Raw genomic sequence first — 20,641 nt, 5'->3', positions numbered from 1 at the left:
GAGATGAAATCAAGAATAGATTAAATACCACAAATCTCATTAGTCCATACCTAATACAATGAACAGTAGATTCTGTTACATTTTGAAACAAAAGAAAACACATTGAGAAGGGACCGTAAGTTTTAATTAATTAGATATACATTAGTTACTCTTAATTAGTTTGTATTTCCCAAAGCTAATAAACACTCAGAGATTATGTTTAATTCTCTGCTAATTAATATTAACGTTAGAAATGTTAAGAAAAAAGTCAATTTCTAGAAATAGTGTGCATGTGCCTTTCATGCTATCTGTATGTTTTAAATGGCTTCTTGCACAAGTGGAAATACTCTTAATTATTTTTAACTCTAGATGTAGTCAGAGACTCTGTTTCTTAAGAAGTGGAGTTAGAGAGACTACCTATGATGAGCCTTCAGAAAAATTTAGTGTATATATTTGCCTAAGGAGGGATGACTTTATCACTGTCTTTCAAAAGAGTTGAGCACTACTAGGTATTTATTTACCCAAAGGATACAAAAATACTGATTCGAAAGGACACATGCACCCTGATATTTATGATAGCATTATCAATAGCCAAATTATGGAAAGAGTCCAAATGTACATTGACTGATATGTGGATAAAGAAGTTATGATATATATATACGTATTTGTGTGTGCATGTGTGTGTGTGTGGTGGAATATTACTCAGCCATAAAAAAGAATTAAATCTTGCCATTTGCAACAACATGGATGGAGCTAGAGAGTATAATGCTAAGCAAAATAAATCAATTATGGAAATACAAATACCATATGATTTCACTCAAATGTGGAATTTAAGAAACAAGGGATCCCTGGGTGGTGCAGCAGTTTGGCGCCTGCCTTTGGCCCAGGGCGCGATCCTGGAGACCCGGGATCGAATCCCACGTCGGGCTCCTGGTGCATGGAGCCTGCTTCTCCCTCTGCCTCTCTCTCTCTCTCTCTCTCTCTCTGTGACTATCATAAATAAATAAAAATTAAAAAAAAAAAAGAAAAAGAAACAAAAGGATGAACGGGGTGGGGGAGAGAAGCAAACCATAAAACAAACTCTTATCCATAGAGAATACACTGAACATTGCTGGAGGGAAGGTGGGCTGAAGGATGGGTTAAGTGGGTGATGGGTATTGAGGAGGGCACTTGTGATAAGCACTGGTTATTTTCTGTTAGTGATGAATCACTAAACTCTACTCCTGAAACTAAGGTGAGACTACATGTTAACTAAATAAAATTTAAATAAAAAACCTAAAACAAAAATTAATATGTAAATGCATAAAATTTAAAAACACACAAAAAAAACCTTTGTTACCTTAGAGACAAAATGCAAGAATCAAAATGGCTGCATTATATTCTTTTTATAATTATTATTTTTCTTTTTCTTAAAGCATTTGGAGACTTAAAATAGCACCTACCAATAACAACCATTTATGTTTTTCTCCTTGCTGGAATAGTTAAGTAACAGACTCTTCTATAAGACAGTGAAACTCCTCATGGGTAGGGGTCCCTTATTGGTTGTATTCATCAATGTAGACTCAGCTCTTATCAGAGTACCTGGAACATAATAAAAGTCCAATAAAGATTTGTAGAACAAGTGAGTGATTAGACTGTATATTCAAACCGGCTTCTTGAATATCAAACATCTCTACACATCTTCAGAATGTATATGGTGAAGAAGGAGTGTAGGCTTTATAGGTAAACAAGGTTGGATTCTAATTTAAGCTAATCACCAAATGAAATGAGCCTCAGTTTCCCTTTATATAAAATGAGACTTATGCTCACTTTGCTTGACTGTAGTACAGATTACAGATATTGCACACACACACACACACACACATGCACAAAGTCCAGCAGAATATCTGATATTTATTATATGTTCCATAAATTGAAGTTATCTTTACTATTTAATACCCAGATCATCTATTAAAGTAAGTTTAAAATGAAAAGCTTAGCCAATGCCTAGTGCAACCTCTCATAAATGAGAAAAATTAGTCTAGAAAGAGCAAGTGGTTTGCTGAAGAGTCAAAAATTAGTGCTCTTCAGAGAAATGAGGATCTGTACCAATTCCTGCTGAAGGATTTAAGATCAGATTTCACTGGATCTGTCCTCTATTTTTAACTGCACATACATTTGGCACAATTCAGCATATCTTTTTCTATTCCCCACAAAGTTAAATATATATGGATAAGTTACTATCTCTTAATATTAATCTTAACTTCTTATATTTTTATACCTTCTCTGTCTTTGAAACCAGGTAAATAAACTTAGAAATTGTGCATGATGAATCAGTTCTCCAAGTGACTGCAGTATATACCAATTTATATTGTCATGAATATTGGTTGAATTAAATTATTTCAATTTGTTTTTGATGTATCGCTTCAATTTTTTAAAGTTTAATTAAGAGTAAAATAGGAGCATCTGGGAGGCTGAGCTGGTTAAGCATCTGACTGTTGATTTTGGCTTAGGTCATGATCTCAGGGTCTGTGAACTTCATGCTCAGCAGGGAGTCTGCTTGAGATCCTTCCCTCTCTCTTTGCTAGTCCCCTCCACTCACTTGGCTCTCTCTCTCTCCCTCTCCTAAATAAATAAATCTTTTTTAAAAGAGTAAAATAATGCTTGGTAAAATACTCCCTCATCTTATCAGAATACCAGAAAAACTCAGTCTGTGCCTAAGGCAAGGTGTGGTACCATTAGGTGGCATCTTGCCACTGTACAGAGGCCTCAAATAATGTACTCTTTTAGCAAATTGAAATTATCCTAATGGCTTGAAGACATCTGGAGAAGCCTTAGCCTCACCCACTTCTTAGCTTCTAGCAAAGCTAGAAGTGTCCTCTTGTGTCCCCTTCCTCCTTCAGACCTGCCTTCTCCACCCCCAGTGCATATCTTATTCCCCCCTCTCTCATCACTATGTACTGATCCACTGTTATGTGGTTAGGGGTCTGAACCATCAACACATTCATCTGCAGTTTGCTACAAATCCAGCAGTGAAGCAAAGCAGTGGAAATACAATGGTCCAGGACAGACTCTGTTCATGTCCTGTCATGCGGGGGTGATAGGCCTCAACCATATTTAGTTTCTTTGACTGAGGTTGCCTCATCTGTACATCAAGGGTAGTGAAAACATGGACTGTTACAGTTTCCCAAGGTTATTCAGAAGCTCCAAGTCTGAAAAAAGCACTGAAAACTGTAAATGCTCCCCAAATATTGGTTGCTTTTAGGATTATTACCAAAGGATCTCTTTCCCCCCAGGCTTACTTTGTAGGATAAAGTGGGGGTTGGTAACACCAAACTGATGAGCTACATTAGTGAGCCCAAGTAATGAAAGTAAAGTATTTTAATCGGTTTGGGCTGCTAGAGCAAAATATCATACACTGGGCAACTTGAACAGCAAACATTTATTTCTCACAGTTCTGGAGGCTATGAAGTCCAAGATCAGGGTACAAGCAGATCTGCTGTCTGGTGAGAGCCCCCTTCCCGGTTTGCAGTTGGCCACTTCCTTGCTGCATCTTTGCACATGAAGAGAGAGCTCTTCTTGTCAGGACACTAATCCTACTATGTGGGCTCTACCCTTGTGACCTTACCTAACTTAATTGCTTCCTAAAAGCCCTGCCTCCTAATACCATCACATTGGGGGTTAAGGTTTCAACATGTGAATTTGGGGGGCACACCTCCAGTCCTTACCATAAGGGGTCAAAATATTTTGAAATATCTGGGACACCACAATGTATGAACAATGCACCAAGCTGGAAGTGAGGTATGGAATTTCAATTCAGGCTCTATATCTTGCCCCATAAACTAGAAAAGTCACTTAGGAAATTAGCAATTAATTATGTGTCACGTACCATGTTAGGTATGTAATTCACATACGCTATTTCTAATCTTAAAATATTATAGCAAGGTAATTAAAATTATCCTTACTTTGCAGATGAAGACATGGAGACTCTGAGTGGCTTAGTAGCATGCCTAAGATTACAAACATACTCAACAGTAGCCCCTCTAAGATTCAGACCTAGTTCTCTTTCTAAAATCCCTTCTTCCCTGACTCTATCATGCTATTGCTTTCCTCTGTGGTTGTCTTCTATGTGAGTTGAATGGTCAGTCTAAAAATTTTCTTAGGCCCCATTCAAATCTAAAATGTGATAATCGACGGTGATGAGTATTTGGACTTCTTAGATGAGCTATTAAAATAGCTCTAAATAAATTGATTTGTGTGCCTGTGAATAGATTGTAAGTGTACCAAGATGTTAAGACACTTCTCTCTCAGGCTTGTGGAGAGGAGACAGGGGAAGCTGGAACCCCTGGCCCCATCACTGGGAGTACCCTCTTCCATTTACTCCAGTTTGCCATGTGACTAAGACAATTTTTGGTGTGTCATGACCAAAAGTGTTTGGGAAGCTCTGTAATAATGAATCACGTGACCACATATAACAGGGAGAGTATTCTGGTGCTTGAAACCAGAGAATCTATATAATTCAACTCATGTTGTGAGCCTGGAAATGACTTAGTTTCCCCAGAAAAAAAAAGCCATAGCATGATTTATACATTCTGCAACTTGTATAGTTGGAGGAGCAAATAAACTGTGCAAAGGCAGACACTGAGGGAGCCAAGAAAATTAAACATTGATCTTTTGAGCATTCCTAGGTAACCGTATTTATGTAAAAGTTTATTTAAACTAATAGTCTTGCTACATTTTTAAGCCTTTATTAAACTAGAAGATATGTGCCAAGTTTACCTACTACTGAACAACATGAATTTTGAGTTCTGAGATGCAATATGAAATTCTACTTGATTCTAATCTTTTCTTTCCATTGATTCCAAAACTTCTAAAGTACATTGCACTGTAGAAATATGCAAAGTGGTTACCTAGGATGACCTAGTTGATGTTTAATAGTTTATCGAGCATGTACATCTCTGAAATATTAAGATTAGAATTCCTTGACAAATTATAAAGCTGGTATTTCCTCTTGGTTTAGAGGTGAGCTTCTACATTTTATAGCCAGAAACTGACCTTGACCCTTTTCATGAAACAGAACTGTGGAAGTATAGGCTGCTGTAGTTCCTATGATGCCCTTCTTTGCAGGCAGTCTTCCAGGGATGAGAAATACACTAAGGGACAGAGAGAAAGATTCAAAAATGCAGCATCCTGTGGGCAAAATATCATCCATGCAATTAATTAAAACTGCAACCTCTTAAGGGGACATGTGCCCCCCAACACCAGCTATTTCAGAAAAAAATGCACCACATTGCTTCAGTCTAAGACAAGTAAATATGCTCACATTGCATGCAGAAGAAACCAAAATTCTCTACTACTTCTCTGTTTAGTCCATTGCCAGCCTATACCTTTGTTTGGGACATTAAGGCTTCACATAAAAATTTTCAGACTTGTCTTCTTCATGTTGAAAGTTAAGAGGAAGGTGGACTTTTTTCTAATAAACAATAGTAAAATTATTGATTTCATTTATGAGTCATAGGTCACATTCTCTCTTAAATGCAATTCATTACTTAGGGTGTCCTAATATTATTTAGAAGTTTAAAGCTGGATGCTGCTATCTCTGTTAAATGTAGAAAAGAAAACCAGTAATTCATGACTACATCTATGGCAAATTTTCCTTTCATTGTCCAAACTCAAATTATTGCCTCATTTTGCATGTTGTCTTAAAAATGAGAAAGTTGATTAGAGACCAATGTTCACTATCCTTTAGAGCTTAAGCAAATTACAAAATGAAAATAAAATAGCTTTATGTAAATATAAAAACATCTCTAATTTAGTTTCAAGTATAAATATTTATTTTGAAAATATAAAATACAATAGCCTTTTGAATAAGGCCTCCAAGTTTATAAAAACCTTAATTGAGATTTTCTAGGGTAGAATATGAAAATTACACCCACCAACAGTTCTATAAAATAGAAGGTCTAGTAGGGCTCTTGCAAAGATAATACCAAGTCAAATAGCCAACAGAAAAGGCTCAATAAAAAACAACCACTATGCCACTGGGGTGTTTGTTTACTTTTGTTTTCTCTTTTCAAAGAGAAAGAGAAATGTTCTGGGGTTCTGGTAAACTCTGAGGTTTGTTTGAAGTGTTCCCCAAATGTGTCATGCTGTATCATGTCCAAATGCTTTTCAAGGTTGGTTCTCTCTGTCTTGAGCGCCCAGCACCTTCTTCTCCTGGCAAATTTAGATCCATCATTTAATGTCCAGTTCCAAAGAACCACCTCAAGAAAGCCTTTTTAGATACTGGTTAAATTGATCCATAGCATGGGCACAGTTCTATTCTAGCACTGCTTGTGACATTAGACTTCTCCCTGTGAGTAGAAACCAAGTTAAACTTTGTTTTTGCCATGAGTTTTTGGTAAGATTAAACATAACAAATGGAACCACCTAGCACAAACTTATATGTTTTGTCTACACTGAGTAAATGCTTTCTGATGTCACTGCTATTGTTATGATTAGGCTGCAGGGCCTGCAGAGAGGGCAGCTAAACTGCAGCCAACACAGTCACACTGGGCTTATGCATGTAGCAGCACAGGTAGGTCACTCCCACATCCCTGGTCACTCAGGTCCTTCTCTCCCTCTCCTGTCTTCTAATTGTCACAGGGAATACTTAGAGGTGAAGTGATAGATCAACGAAGGGAACTTTATCCTGCATTTGGTTTTGCAGACATAGAATCAGGTACTTTTGTACCTGATTTTGTACTTTTGTACTTCTCCCACTGACTCCTGGGAGAATCCTGGGTTTACCTGGGATCTAGAAATAATGGTTTCCTTGTTGTTTTAATATATGATATGTGCTACTAATGTAATGATACATACTAATGTATGACAAATTGCAAATCAAATGGTCATATTACTGAGTTGATATATTTAGAGAATTTAGACACTATTTATCTTTGCTAGTATTTGTTCTTAAATAAGGGGGGAAGTTTTTTCTTTACTTTTTTGTATTAATTTCAGAGGTAGAATTTAGTGATTCATTACATCAAGTGCCTTCCTTAATGCCCATCACCCAATTACCCCATCCTGCCACTCATCTCCCCTCCAGCAACCCTCAGTTTGTTTTCTACAGTCTAGCATCTTTTATGGTTTGCCTCCCTCTCGATATTCATCTTATTTTATTTTTTCTTCTCTTCCACTGTGTTTATTTGTTTTGTTTCTTAAATGCCACAGATGAATGAAATAATATGATATTTGTCTTTCTCTGACTGACTTCACTTAGCATAATAACCTCTAGTTCCATCCATGCCACTGAACATGGCAAGATTTCATTCTTTCTGATGGCTGACTAATATTCTTTTGTATATACATACCACATCTTCATCTGTTGATGGACATCCGGGCTCTTTCTATATTTTGGCTAAGGTGGACATTGCTGCTCTAACATTGGGGTGCAAGGTACCCCTTCGAAACACTATGTTTGTATCCTTTGGATAAATACCTACTAGTGCAATTCCTGGGTTGTAGGGTAGCTCTATTTTTAACTTTTTTGAGGACCTTCCATACTATCTTCCAAGGTGCCTGCATCAGTTCGCATTTCCCACCAACAGTGTAAGAAAGTTTCCCTTTAGAAAAATGTTTTTATTTTTTTACAAAAAAGAAACCCCCCCCCCAAAAAAGTAAATATGTGAGGTGATGGGATGTGATAATTAACACAATTGTGGAAATCCTTTCACAGTGTATGTGTATATCAAATCTTCATGTACACTAAATATCCTGCAATTTTATTTGTCAGTTATACCTCAAGAAAGTGATGGAGGGAGAAGCCAACCAAATAAAAAGTGACCAGTTAAGACAGTCTATTTGTTTGTTTTTAATAATACTTAATACCATAGGTATTTGGAAATATCTAAAAATTCAGGAATACCTACATTTGTGTCAGTTTATTGACCCAGTTAAAACCTACTTGCATATTTTCACGTGCATGCAGTATATAATTGTAAAGTAAGGAAGAGAATTTTGCATGTTATATGCAAGATTTATTCTTTATTCTACAGCCATATTAGTTGTACGCTTTTCTCTCAAAGTCACATGCACTAAACCGGTAATAAATGCCAGCCATATGTAAAATGGCATGTTTGAGGATCTCAAGGTTACAATGATATATCCTTGACTTCTAGAAACTTATGGTAGTTTAGCAATAGGTATTCCTTATCCTTGTATTTTTCCTGTTCCCTCTCTTTTTGGATAGTACATATGAAATTTAACTAGCAATTTTATAGGCCTATAAAATCATAAGTAGATTGACTCTCAATCTTTAAAGATTTTAAGAGGAATTGTAATGGTGGTGTACAGGCAAATATGGGAGTAAGAAAGTAATTTTTATCAGTTAATATCATCTCATCAGTTAACTAACATGTATTCAACAACTTCACCCTGACAAAGGTTAACGTGCTGTTAGCATTACCACAGTATCTGAGGCAAGTATTTATAGTGAAATTTAACATAGTGGTACCTTCCTTGGCACCTGCACATATTGTCTTCTTGTTTTAGTCACTGTGTGGGGAGCATTCACTTTCTGTGTATTTGCTCAATGGAAAATACAGTATGTTCTGTAGCCCCTTGCAGCACTTTTTTCAGAAAGTGAAGCATTTTTTCCAGTAGAGTGTAAACCAATGCCACCTGACAGTAGGATTTCTACTAGGGTAAAATATCATAGATTTTCTCTGAGAATAAGGACCTATATATGAAACTATTAACTATGGGCTGCTGTAACAAAATACCACAAACTTAAAATTGGCTTAAATAACAGAAATGTATTGTCTCATAATTCTGGTGGCTGAAGTCCAAGACCAAAGTGTCAGCAGGGTTGGTTCTCCTGAGGCCTCTTTCCTTGGCTTGTAGATGGCTGCCTTCATGCTGTGTCCTCATATGGCCTTTTCTCTGTGCATAGTCCTGGTGTCTTTCTCTCTTCTCATAAAGACATCAGTCCTACTGAAATAGGACCTCACCCTTATGACCTCACTTACCTTTAATTTTCTCTTTAAAGGTTCTGTCTCCAAGTACAATCACATTGGGACTCTGGAGCTTCAACATATGGATTTGAGTGTGGGTGGGAGACAGGACACAGTTCAGTCTATAACATGAAAGAAAAACTTCAAAATCATAAATATAATAATCCCATTAAAAGAAACTTCCCAAAATTTTTCTGAGGATTCTTTCAAGTCCTCTGAGAAAGTAAATTAGACAAAATATAGGGATCCCTGGGTGGCGTAGCGGTTTAGCGCCTGCCTTTGGCCCAGGGCGCGATCCTGGAGACCTGGGATCGAATCCCACGTAGGGCTCCCGGTGCATGGAGCCTGCTTCTCCCTCTGCCTTTGTCTCTGCCTCTCTCTCTCTCTGTGACTATCATAAATAAATACAAATTTAAAACAAAATTAGGCAAAATATAAAACACAGCTGTCATGAATTTTACTTCACATCTCACGTTTAAGAAATGGCACATTTGTTATTTTTGTAAATAATGTTTAATCAACAGGCTATAGGAAAATTGATTTGGGCTACTATTTGGGCACTATTACCCCCCTTTGTCCAGATTCAGTGTAAATTCTGAAGGTCTTAGGTGGTTGAGAAATGCACTCTTTTTCAGCCCACACTGGTCATTGTCTCTGTTTATTGTCCAAATCACACAGTGGCTCCAGCGCTGAGATGCAGGGTAGGGATTTGCTGAGATTGAAAGCCTGACACCTGGGGTCCTGCCTCTTAAGAGTAATGACAGAAAGGGAACAGTGCAGAGATTTCTACTACCTTTAAGCCTCTAAACTATCCATTTGTCCCCCTTCTCAGATTTAGAGACCTCTACACCTTCCCCCAGACTAGCATTTCTAGTTCCCTCATCATTTACCCCTTCTACAGAGACTCTCCCCTCAGCAGAGTTTAGAAATGCATTCCTCTTTTTACATCAGTCATTTTTTTTCTTACTATTACAAAAAATAAAAATAACAAAAGGCCTGAACTTAGCTGTCTTGTAGGCTGGCTTATTCAGTAAAGATGACAGCTAAAGTCTACACAATCCAGGAAAATGAAAAGTTCCACATGTGTCTCATCATAGCAACCAGGAGGAGAGCATGAATCCTTTCTAAGAGACAATGAGAGACATCAGAAACTAAAAAGATTAAGAAGTTGAATGAATTTCATTATAGGCTCTTTAAATGTCTTTTAAATTGTCTGTTTTACTTTTTTCACCTGCCCTGCATTCTAACTTTATTGGGAGTGTCCAAACAAGCCTCCACTCTCTTTCATGGCAAGAGGAAAACTAACATCAAGAGAGCTGAAGAGGGAAGAGATGGGACTTTTGCCACCAACACACTCTTCCCCATTTTGTATGACTATTGTTTCCAATCAGTGCTGCAAAACGCCCCCCTGAGGAAGCCTCAATGACTCAGTGACCACTCAGAAGTCAAACAAATTTTATAGATGTTTTGTTAAGGAATTGGATTGGCAGAATAGAAATATATGAATGAGGGGGATCCCTGGGTGGCTCAGTGGTTGAGCACCTGCCTTCAGCCCGGGTCGTGCTCCTGGAGACCCGGGATTGAGTCCCACGTCAGTCTCCCTGCATGGAGCCTGCTTCTCCCTCTGCCTGTGTCTCTGCCTCTCTCTCTCTCTCTCTCTCTCATGAATTTCTTTCTCATGAAAGAAATATATGAATGAGGTAAACAGGTTCAAAACATTTTCCAGCTGAAACAACAGATTAACATTTATACTGGTTGGACATTTTACTTATTCCTGCTAGCTAGCTCCCAAAATTTGAACAAGATGAACAAGATTAATTTTTATCTTTTTGCTATTACTCGGGATTTCTATATTCAGGATTTTTTAAATAAAGAGATATTTTACATAAGCATTTTTTGTAAAATTAAATAAAATATAAATCAAATATCCTGATTCTAAAAATTTGTCATGTTAAAAGTGTTATCACTAAATTTTCCCATATTGAGCTTCTTTTGTCAAGACACTTACTTTGTCATATTTTTAAAAAGAGTAAAGGATGAAATAATATGATTTCTGGGATGTGCTTCAAAAAAAATCCTGAGTTGAAGGAGAAATGAAACAAGGTTGGCCCTGGAATGTTAATTTTAGGAGCTTTGTGATGCTTATATGGGGATCAGTCCAATTATTTTGTCTACTTTTGTATATATTTTATTTTTTAGAGGTTTATTTATTTATTTTAGCAGGGGAGGGGCAGAGGTAGAGAGAGAAAGAAACTCAAGCAGACTCCTTGCTGAGCACAGAGCCTGACATAAGGCTTAACCTCACAACCTTGAGATCACAACCTGAGCCAAAACCAGGAACTGGAGGCTCAACCTACTGAACCACCTGGTACCCCCATATATATTTTAAATGTTCTATGACACAAAGTTGAAAATAGTAAGTAAAACTTAAAAATCAAATGTTGTAGTTCTTACAAAAAATAAAGACCAACAATAAATATGATAGAAAGGTAAATATAACTATACTGGAGAACAGTAGACAAGCGTCAGGGTGATTCAGGAAATGTCAACTTTTTCTCCAGTTAAAGTGTTCAGATCCCTAGGGAACCAAACCCTTTTATTTTCTGTCATCATTGTGAAAGCTGATGGGTGTGCCAGTCACCTCTGAGAGTAGTGCTTTGGGGAATAGCATCGCTATGTCAGCTAGTGCCAACTGGTGCTTGTGCTGTTTTAATATTCTCTGAGGTCTTGTCAATCAGCAGCTGTACTCCTGAGAAGAGTTTAAAACTGAGCACCAGTGGCAACTGTCCTTCCCCTAATAATCTAATAATGGGGTAGAGATATTAATAGTGAGAGGCAATGGCTGGCTGTTCCCCTTTTTTTACCTTAATTTTGTGGGTCCCACTGATGAACAAATATATTCATTCTAGAATTATCTATTAAATGGTGTAGGGAGTCTTGCCATGTGTTGCAAGGGATACACAAAAGCATCAACTATTCTCTCCTCCTTCAAAGATCTTACAGCCAAGCTGCAGTTGGGACATATAGGGGGATTAAGTTAAAAATGCAAGGCCATATAGAGTGTACATGCCCACTGAATAATATAGATTCCAAATACTGTAGCGGTTCAAAGTAGGAAAGGGCCCTTGAGGGAGTAAATTGGAAAAGGTTTTCTGAGAGAATGGATTAAATGGAGGTTTAATCATATCCAAATTCACCCAGAGAGTCAAGGACTGAGTTAGAGGCGCATAGTACAGTAGAAAGAGCAGGAGAACTGAGTCAGTCCGAGCTATCTTCCAACTCCAGCTGTTGTCTCTGAGGTCTGTTCTTTCATTTACACATTGTGCAGGGTTGTTATAAACATTTATATAATATTGACATTTGGGGAAATGCCTATTGTTAAGTAGACCCCCTAATAATTGCCTGTGTGTGTGTGTAGAAAGCCACAGGATAAAAATTTGTAAACAAAAATTGCAATCCTATTGTAGAGACCTCAACTATCAGTCTAAGGGATTTAGACTTTATTCCATGAATGTCTTTATTCCATGAATGTCTGATGCCTTTAAGCAGAGAAGGTATTTGGGAGAGATTACTGCAGTAGTTATGGAACCTGCTTGAGGAGCAGGTGAGACTTGATCCAGAGAAATTCATTGGAAGGTTAATGTGATGATCTGAGCATGAAGTGTTAAGGGCTAGAATTAGGATTGTGGCCAAAGATGAATTTACCTGAAGCTAATGAAGCTCAATTTTTGGTACCACACTTGCTTGAGCCTCATCTAAGGCCTCAGAAAAGACCCTAACAATACCTCACACAGTCAGATGGTTTTGTGAACTTTGCAAAAATGAGATATTAATTGGTTAAGATCACTGTCTCTTTCCACCCTTAGTCACCATGGGCTGCTATAAGAAAACACTACAGACAAGGTGGCTTAAATAACAAGCATTTTTTTTTTCTCCGTTCTGGAGGCTGGAAGTCTGAGATCAGGGTGCCAGCATGGTCAAATTTAATGAGAGCCCTCTTCCTGGTTTGCCCATAGCCATGTGAGGTGCTCTATACACACATAGCCTTTCTTTGTCCTCATGGGAGGAGAGAGAGGTCTCTTCCTCTTCTTATAAAGACACTTATAAGGACCTCATTATGAGATCACTATCTTCATGACCTCAACTAACGCTGATCACCTCTCAAGGACCCTCCCTCCTAATACCATTCCATCAGAGTTTCAGGCCCCCATGCATGTATTGGCAGGGCTACCAACATTCAGTCTAGAGCACACCTCTACTTTCCTTCCATATCACTTTCCTTTCCTTGTGCTCTAGAGAGGCTATGGGGCATTATGGGAATGGACTAAGAAGAATTTTAGTTGGAGAGAGATTTAGTTCGGGTTTAATAAGGTATATTTATGTGGTTTTCATTCACTTCCGTGTACTACTATCTTTCCCTGCCCAGATATGGTTTCAGAAATGCTCCTGTGCCCCAGTGCCATCTTACCTAGAGTCTTGACATGAAGGTGCAGGGCCACAGTTTGTATTGCAACATAATATGCCCTCAGACCTTACGCCCCAAAGGTGTGGGTGGTAGAGGAGAAACACATTTTGAAATGTATGGAGCCAGAAGCCAAGTCTGTGGAAAATTCTACCAACTATCAGATATGTAAAGTTGGACATGGAAGATTTGGTTATTGATGACTAATCAAAAGGGATGTCTTCTCCTGTGGGAATATATTCGACAATGCAATATATGCATTATAACTGTTTAACTGTGTTATAAACACTCTATACTTTTTTCTTTATAAAATGGAATTGTACAAAGTAAAATTTTTTAGAGCATTTAGGTTTATAAAACACATATATACTTGTAGCCTCACTTCACAGAGAGTCTAAAGCAACTCATTTAAAAACAATTAAGTTTGAGACTAGTTTATAGTTGAGAGCAATTTACATGGCATTATAATAATGATCTGTGATGCTGACAGAAACTTTACTAAACTATTATTAATTTTTAAAATTTCAATCCACTAAGCTGGAAAAAGACTGAATTGTCTTTCTAGTCTCTCTAAAAAATTATTACACAATCCTTAGCTTTTAAAGAGGTGATCAGCAAGTGTGTAGCCAAAAAAATATATATATACGAGGAAAAAATTGTGGGGAGGTATGGAAGTAGTGAATTAATAAAAATGTTCTGTTACTTTTATGGATTTTGTAATGCTTGTGGTGTTTATCAGTTATGATTCCTTTTACCAGTCTAAATACAAATTAACTTCCTGGTCTAATTTTGTATGTATAATGTTTGATTTTTTTTTCCAAAATGGGACTTCCTAAACCTAGATCTATCCCCTCATTATGGCAATGAGAATAAAACAAAAAGGATAGATGCAGACATTAAGGGGGCTCAAAACAGTGAGCTTCAGTGAATCATATCCATTCTGTAGGAATCACAAAGAGAAAAAGAACTTACTCCCCTCCTTGAGAAGATTCTTTTATTGGCCATTAAAACATTTACCACCCCTCTTTGGGTGCTAGACTTTCTGGAAGAGTGCTGTAATGACAGTTTGAAACTCTCAAGCCTAGTATAAAGTATACAGAAATTCACCACATGTTCAAAATCCCACTGCCACCACCCACACCACGTTCTTTCTCACCTGAGGCAAGCTACCAACTCATTATTCTCTCTTTGACCTTATCACCACCATCCAAAACAGTTCTCCAAATTTTGGACAAATTCATCTCCCTAATATGCAAATCATGTTATATTGCCATCCTATTAAAATGGCTTTTACCTTTAGGAAAATTATCAGTTTTTAACAGAGGTTAAGGACATTGGAGGATCCTTTCTCAAGTAATTGCTCCCATCTGTCTATATGGCTTCCATGAGAGCTGCATTATTATTACACTAGCCATAGTTACTAGGTCTCTTTGTCTGGGTTTTAAGACTTGGAACTGAGAAAGTCAGTGGTCATGTTTTTTGTTACGTGACCCTTAGAATCAGAGGTGTCAGCAGAGAGAAGTTAGATACAAAAAGATGCACTAAGACAAGAGAGTGTTGATGCCTTGAGTGCATTCCAGTTCCTGGTCTGAGATGTCCCTGTAAACTGGTCCCACCCTTATCCTTGGGCTCCATAGATGGTATGACATATTTATGATAAAAATCACCTTCCCATTTGAGTTGGTCAAGGTATGCTCCAGGCCCCTGCAACCAAGAGTCTTTTAGAATGCGAATGGTTTGCAAGACCTTCCATGATCTAGGCCCTACTTAACTGTCCAAGCTCATCTCTGCCTATTTCCTGCTTCATCCTTAATGTTCATTCAATACCACAAACTTGTTAGGTCCTTGTCCCTGCTGAACCCTTCCTTGCACATGCTCTTGCTTCTGTCTATTTATCTTTCAGGTCTGCATGAAGATGGTTCTTTCCTTACAGAGATTTATCCTGACTCATATGCCCCTCACGGCTGCTGTCCTCCCGTGAGATGACTTATTTTACTGTAAGTCATGTCCTGTTTACTTTCTTCCCCTACTATGTATTTTTTCACCACAAGCCCCTGCTGAAAATGTAGGGACCATGCATGACTGTCTTCTTTATCATTCTATTCTCATAGTTTAACACATGTCAGGCACATATTAGGCTCTTAATATGTATTTCTTGAATGAATATGTAAATTAACCACCTAGCCAACATGGACAAACTAACAGTAAATTAATAAAAGGTGGGCCAAACACCCAAAACCACTCCCTATCTCAAAAGTAGAGCAGTATTAGGACCTAGAAACCGCCTGTATATTCTTTTGGGGGCTTTTTAAAGATTTTATTATTCATGAGAGACAGAGAGAGAGAGAAAGAGAGACAGAGACAGAGAGAGAGAGAACAAGGCACAGGCACAGGCAGAAGGAGAAGCAGGCTCCATGCAGGAGCCTGATGTGGGACTCAATCCCGGGACTCCAGGATCATGCCCTGGGCCGAAGGCAGACACTCAGCAGCTGAGCCACCCAGGCATCCCCCGCCTGTATATTCTGTTCCATTCCTTTATCTTGCCAGCTATCACCCTCAGAGTCACCACTATCACCAAATTTTCCCTTTTCTCATCGGTTCGCTTTTTCTTTAGGGTCATATCACATATGTAGGTAAACCTAAAATAATAAAAAATGTCTTGCTTATCTTTAACTATTTTGAACTTTATAAAAATGGTAGCATACCATTAAGTATACTGCAACTTGCACTTTCAATAACACACGGTATTTCTAAGCTTCATCCGTGTTAATATGTGTAGTTGTGGTTCACTCATTTTTACTATTTGGTATTGCACTGAATAAACTTACTACTATTAATCTATCCATTTTTGTTCCCATTCTTCCAGCTACCCAGTTCCCTAGGTCCTGCCAGATTTTATTCTCCAAAGATAGTATGATATTCCTCATACCATGTGCTCTTTTACTGTATTTCTTTGTCACTAACTCATGAGGAAATGAAGTTTAATTCTCTTCTTGAATCAACGTGGGTTTCTGACTGCTTCAACTAATGGAGTATGGTGGAAGTGACACTGTGTGACTTCTGAGACTGGCTCACAGCCTTATGATGATGCAACTTCCACCCTATTTACTAGAGCATTCATACTTGGAGCTCTGAACCACCATGTAAGAAGTCCAAATACCCTGAGATCACCATATTGAAAGGAAGCCCAGCTACAAGGAAAAGCCACATGTGGGAATTCTGGTTAGTGGTCTTAGTCCTAAAATTGGTGCAAACCAAGTGCCACACAGGAGTGAAGGACCCGGCCAATGATTCCAGACCGAACCGCTGAGTTAACCCTTTGAGTCTTGCCAGTTGAACTCCCAGGCATCCTGAAACAGAGACAAGCTAGTCCCCATGCACCCTATCCAAATTCCTAATCCATGATCACAATAAAATGGATGCTGTTTTTTAAAAAAAACTAAATTTTGAGATAGTTGTTGTATTATAACTATAGTAACTGGAACAACCTCCTTAGTAATTGTCCCTTCTCTGGACCCCATATCTGCCTGGGAAAAAAAATCTCCCTCTTGCCTTCAAGTCTCTTCTAATTCTGATCAATCAATACCCTTTTTTTCTGATACCCATGTAGCTTCTGCTAACTAAGTCAACTCATAATTCTTTAAGATTTTATTAAAAATATCTGTTAAAAAGACTTTTTCCCATTGAATATTCATTCTTCCTTTGTTGAAGATTAATTGACCATATAATCGTGGGTTTATTTCTGAGTTTTCTGTTCTATCCCTTTGATCTATGTGTCTAATTTTATGCCAGTCCATATTGTTTTAATTAATACCACTCTGTAATATAACTTGATATCTGAAACTGTGATACTTCTGGTTTTGTTTTTGTTTTTCAAGATTGCTTTGGCTCTTCAAGATCTTCCGTGGTTCCCAAAAAAATTTTAGGACTGTTTGTTCTAGTTCTGCAAAAAATGCTGTTAGTATTTTTGATGGAAATTGCATTAAATCAGTAGATTGTTTTGGGTAGCATAGACATTTTAACAGTATTTCTTCTTCCAACCCATGAGCATGGAATGTCTTTCTTTGCATCATCTTTCATTTCTTTCATCAGTGTTTTACAGTTTTTGGAGTACAGGTCTTTCCCCTCTTTGGTTAAGTTTATTCATAGATATGCTATTGTTTTGGGTGCTGTAAATGGGATTTTTCCTTAATTTCAGTTTCTGCCACTTCATTATTAGTGTAAAGAATACAACATATTTCTGTACATTGGTTTTTGTATCCTGTGACTTTACTGAATGCACTTCTCAGTTCTAGTAGCTTTCTGATGGAGTGTTTTGGGGTTTTCTGTATACAGTATCATGTCATCTACAAATAGTGAAAGTTTGACTTCTTCCTTACCAATTTGGATGCCTTTTATTTCATGATGTTGTCTGATTGCTGTAACTAGGATTTCCAGTGTTAAATTGAATAAAAGTGGTGAGAGTGGCCATCCTTGTCTTGTTCCTGACTTTAGGGGAAAAGATAGTCTTTTCAACAAAGTGTTGGGAAAACCAGACAGCTACATGCAAAAGAATGAAACTGGACCACTTTCTTACACCAAACACAAAGACAAGCTCAAAGTGGATTAGAAACCTAAATGTGAGACCTGAAACCATAAAAACCCTACAAGAGAATATAAGCAATAAGTTCTCTGATCATAGCAACATTTTTCTGAATATGTCTCCTGAAGCAAAAGAAATAAAAGCAAAAATAAACTATTGGGACTACATCAAAATAAAAGATTTCTACACAGCAAAGGAAATAATCAATAAAACAAAAAAAGCAACCTGTGGAATGGAAGAAGATATTTGCAAATGACATGTCTGATAAAGTGTTAGTAACCAAAACATTTAAAGAACTGTATAAAAGTCAACACCAAAAAACCCACAAAAAATACAGCTTTAAAAATGGGCACAAGATATGAACAGACATTTTTCTCTGAAGAAGACATCCAGATGGCCAACAGACACATGAAAAGATGCTCAACTTCACTCATCATCAGGAAAATGCAAGTCCAAACTGCAATGAGCTATCACCTCACACCTGTCAGAAAGACTAAAATCAAAAACATAAGAATAACAACTTTTGGTGAGGACATGGAGAAAAATCCTCTTGCACTGTTGGTGGGAATGCAAATTGGTGCAGCCACTAGGGAGGACAGCATGGAGGTTCATCAAAAAATTAAAAATAGAACTATACTACAATCCAGGAATCATACTACTGGGTATTTATCTGAAAAATACAAAAACATTAATTCAAAGGGCTACGTGCACCCCTATGTTTATTGCAGCATTATTTACTATAGCCAAACTCAAGCAGTTCAGTTGTTCATAAATAGATGAATGGATAAAGAAGATGTGGTATATGTATACAGTGGAATGTTATTCAGCCATAAAAATGAGTGAAATCTTGCCATTTGCAACAACATGGATGGAGCTAGAGCATAACACTAAGTGAAATAAGTCAGTCAGAGAAAGACAAATACCATATGATTTCCCCCTTATGTGGAAATTAAGAAACAAAACAAATGAGCAAAGAAAAAAGAGAGAGCCAAACCAAGAAACAGACTCTTAACTATAGAGAATAAACTGATGGTTACCAGAGGTGAGGTGGGTGAGAGAGGATGGGTGAAACAGGTGATGGGAATTAAAATGTACATTTATTATGATGGAAAAAAATTTAAAAGTGAATTTTTAAATTATCTGCTGAAATAATTTCTCCCTGCCCCCACCAATTTTACAGGGCCCCCAGCCTCCTGCTCAAGAAGAACCACCTGCCAACCGTTTGTCTCTCATTATAACATTCAGCTTCTTTAAAGATTTCCTTACCTTTGAGTAAATTTGTCTAAACAGTGTTTCTCACAGTGTGGTCCACAGACCATCTGCATTAGAAGCACCTGGGTCCTTATTGAAAATACAGATTCTGGGCTGCTCCCCAGACATCCTGAATTGGGATCTCTAGATTTGTAGCAACACTCCAGGTGTGCCTTATTAAGACGTTCACGTTTAACAATCATGATTCTCCTGGGAAAGATTTGGTGGGTTGGGGGGGATGGGAAGTAGCACTTGGTGTAAACTTGAGAAAAGCAATCTGGGAGAACTCAGGCAGAAATCCTTTTCTCTTTGCCAACGAAAGTAATTAAAGCCCCAGTGTTCTGTACCTCTAGAACCTGCTTCTTTTCCCAGGCTCTATGAAGCAATGACCCCAAAGCTATGTAGCAGATGCTCAAGCATGGCAAATCTTGAGCTTAAGGTGGCTAAATAAATGAAGAAATGAAAGAATATGGAACCTTTTGTCTACAGCTCATTATAAAAAAGCTTCTGACTTTCACATCATGATAGGGGTTGGTGTCGAAGCTGGGAAATATATTTAAAATTTTCAATGATATTTAAAATAAATAATTGCTCTATCTATAAACATGCATGACTAAATATTATGTGACTTACTCTGGAAATGGGCATTTCAACTAAAGTTAAACAGCCCCTCAATGGAATTCTATCTCATTGTGCACTTTTATGCACATTCTTTGAATTCTGTTTTTCCGTTTTCAAAATTAGTTGTTTACATGTTTGTATATAACCTGCCTCATGTCACAAAAATTTTTGGATATTTGTTCTGTGTGTATATAGAAACAAATACAAATATTTGTCAAGAGTATTTCCATACCCAAGCCAACTGTTCCCCTCCAATATCAGAGGACCAGAAGCAAGGAGTGATCTTTTCTCCTGTTTATCTGAGGAAATTATAAAATTTCCCTGCTGCTTAGCTTGTCATGGGAATATTTAACAGTGTTTAAATTTAACATTAAGAAATGTGTTCATAGTTATATTCATGTGAATGTTGTAAGTTCCTCTTTCTTAACCACTATTTATTGTTTGTGTTCTTCTTGTAAGCCACCTCAAGATCTGTGTGCAAAAGGCAGGAAAACAAGGAAGGAAAGAAATAAAAACAGAGAGAGAGAGAGAGAGAGCGAAGGAGAGGGGAAAAGGGAAACATGATGTAGAGAAGAGAGTTCCTAAATAGCGAAATCTATCTCTTATGTCATAGAATCTGAATTCTTGAATCTCAGACGTTGTTCAGCAGACTGCTGCATCAGCCTGACACTTGTCTTGCAATATTTTTTACACTCTGCTTTTTTCATACAGATTTCATCTAGTAGTTTATAAATTCTTTGAATATAGAAATGAAGTGTATTTTCACCAGTGAAC

The 20,641-nt window shown here is 37.5% G+C and overlaps 1 long non-coding RNA gene across 3 annotated transcripts in view; it reads right to left on the bottom strand.

Annotated features, from left to right (window-relative positions):
• The window catches only part of LOC112654358 (uncharacterized), a 104,006-nt gene that overhangs the window by 46,979 nt on the left and 36,386 nt on the right, over nt 1-20,641 (bottom strand). For all 3 annotated transcript variants that reach the window (XR_007402326.1, XR_003132936.3, XR_003132935.3), the window contains exons 2-4: nt 8,967-9,073; nt 5,014-5,111; nt 1,422-1,560 (exon numbers count right to left, since the gene is read on the bottom strand). This is a non-coding gene — a long non-coding RNA (uncharacterized LOC112654358). The remainder of the gene's footprint in view (nt 1-1,421; nt 1,561-5,013; nt 5,112-8,966; nt 9,074-20,641) is intronic.

This window comes from Canis lupus, chromosome 15 (assembly GCF_003254725.2).
Source record: "Canis lupus dingo isolate Sandy chromosome 15, ASM325472v2, whole genome shotgun sequence".
NCBI classification, from domain to species: domain Eukaryota; kingdom Metazoa; phylum Chordata; class Mammalia; order Carnivora; family Canidae; genus Canis; species Canis lupus.
The sequence above is the reverse complement of the archived record's forward strand: the minus strand, read 5'-3'. Positions and strand labels throughout refer to the sequence as shown.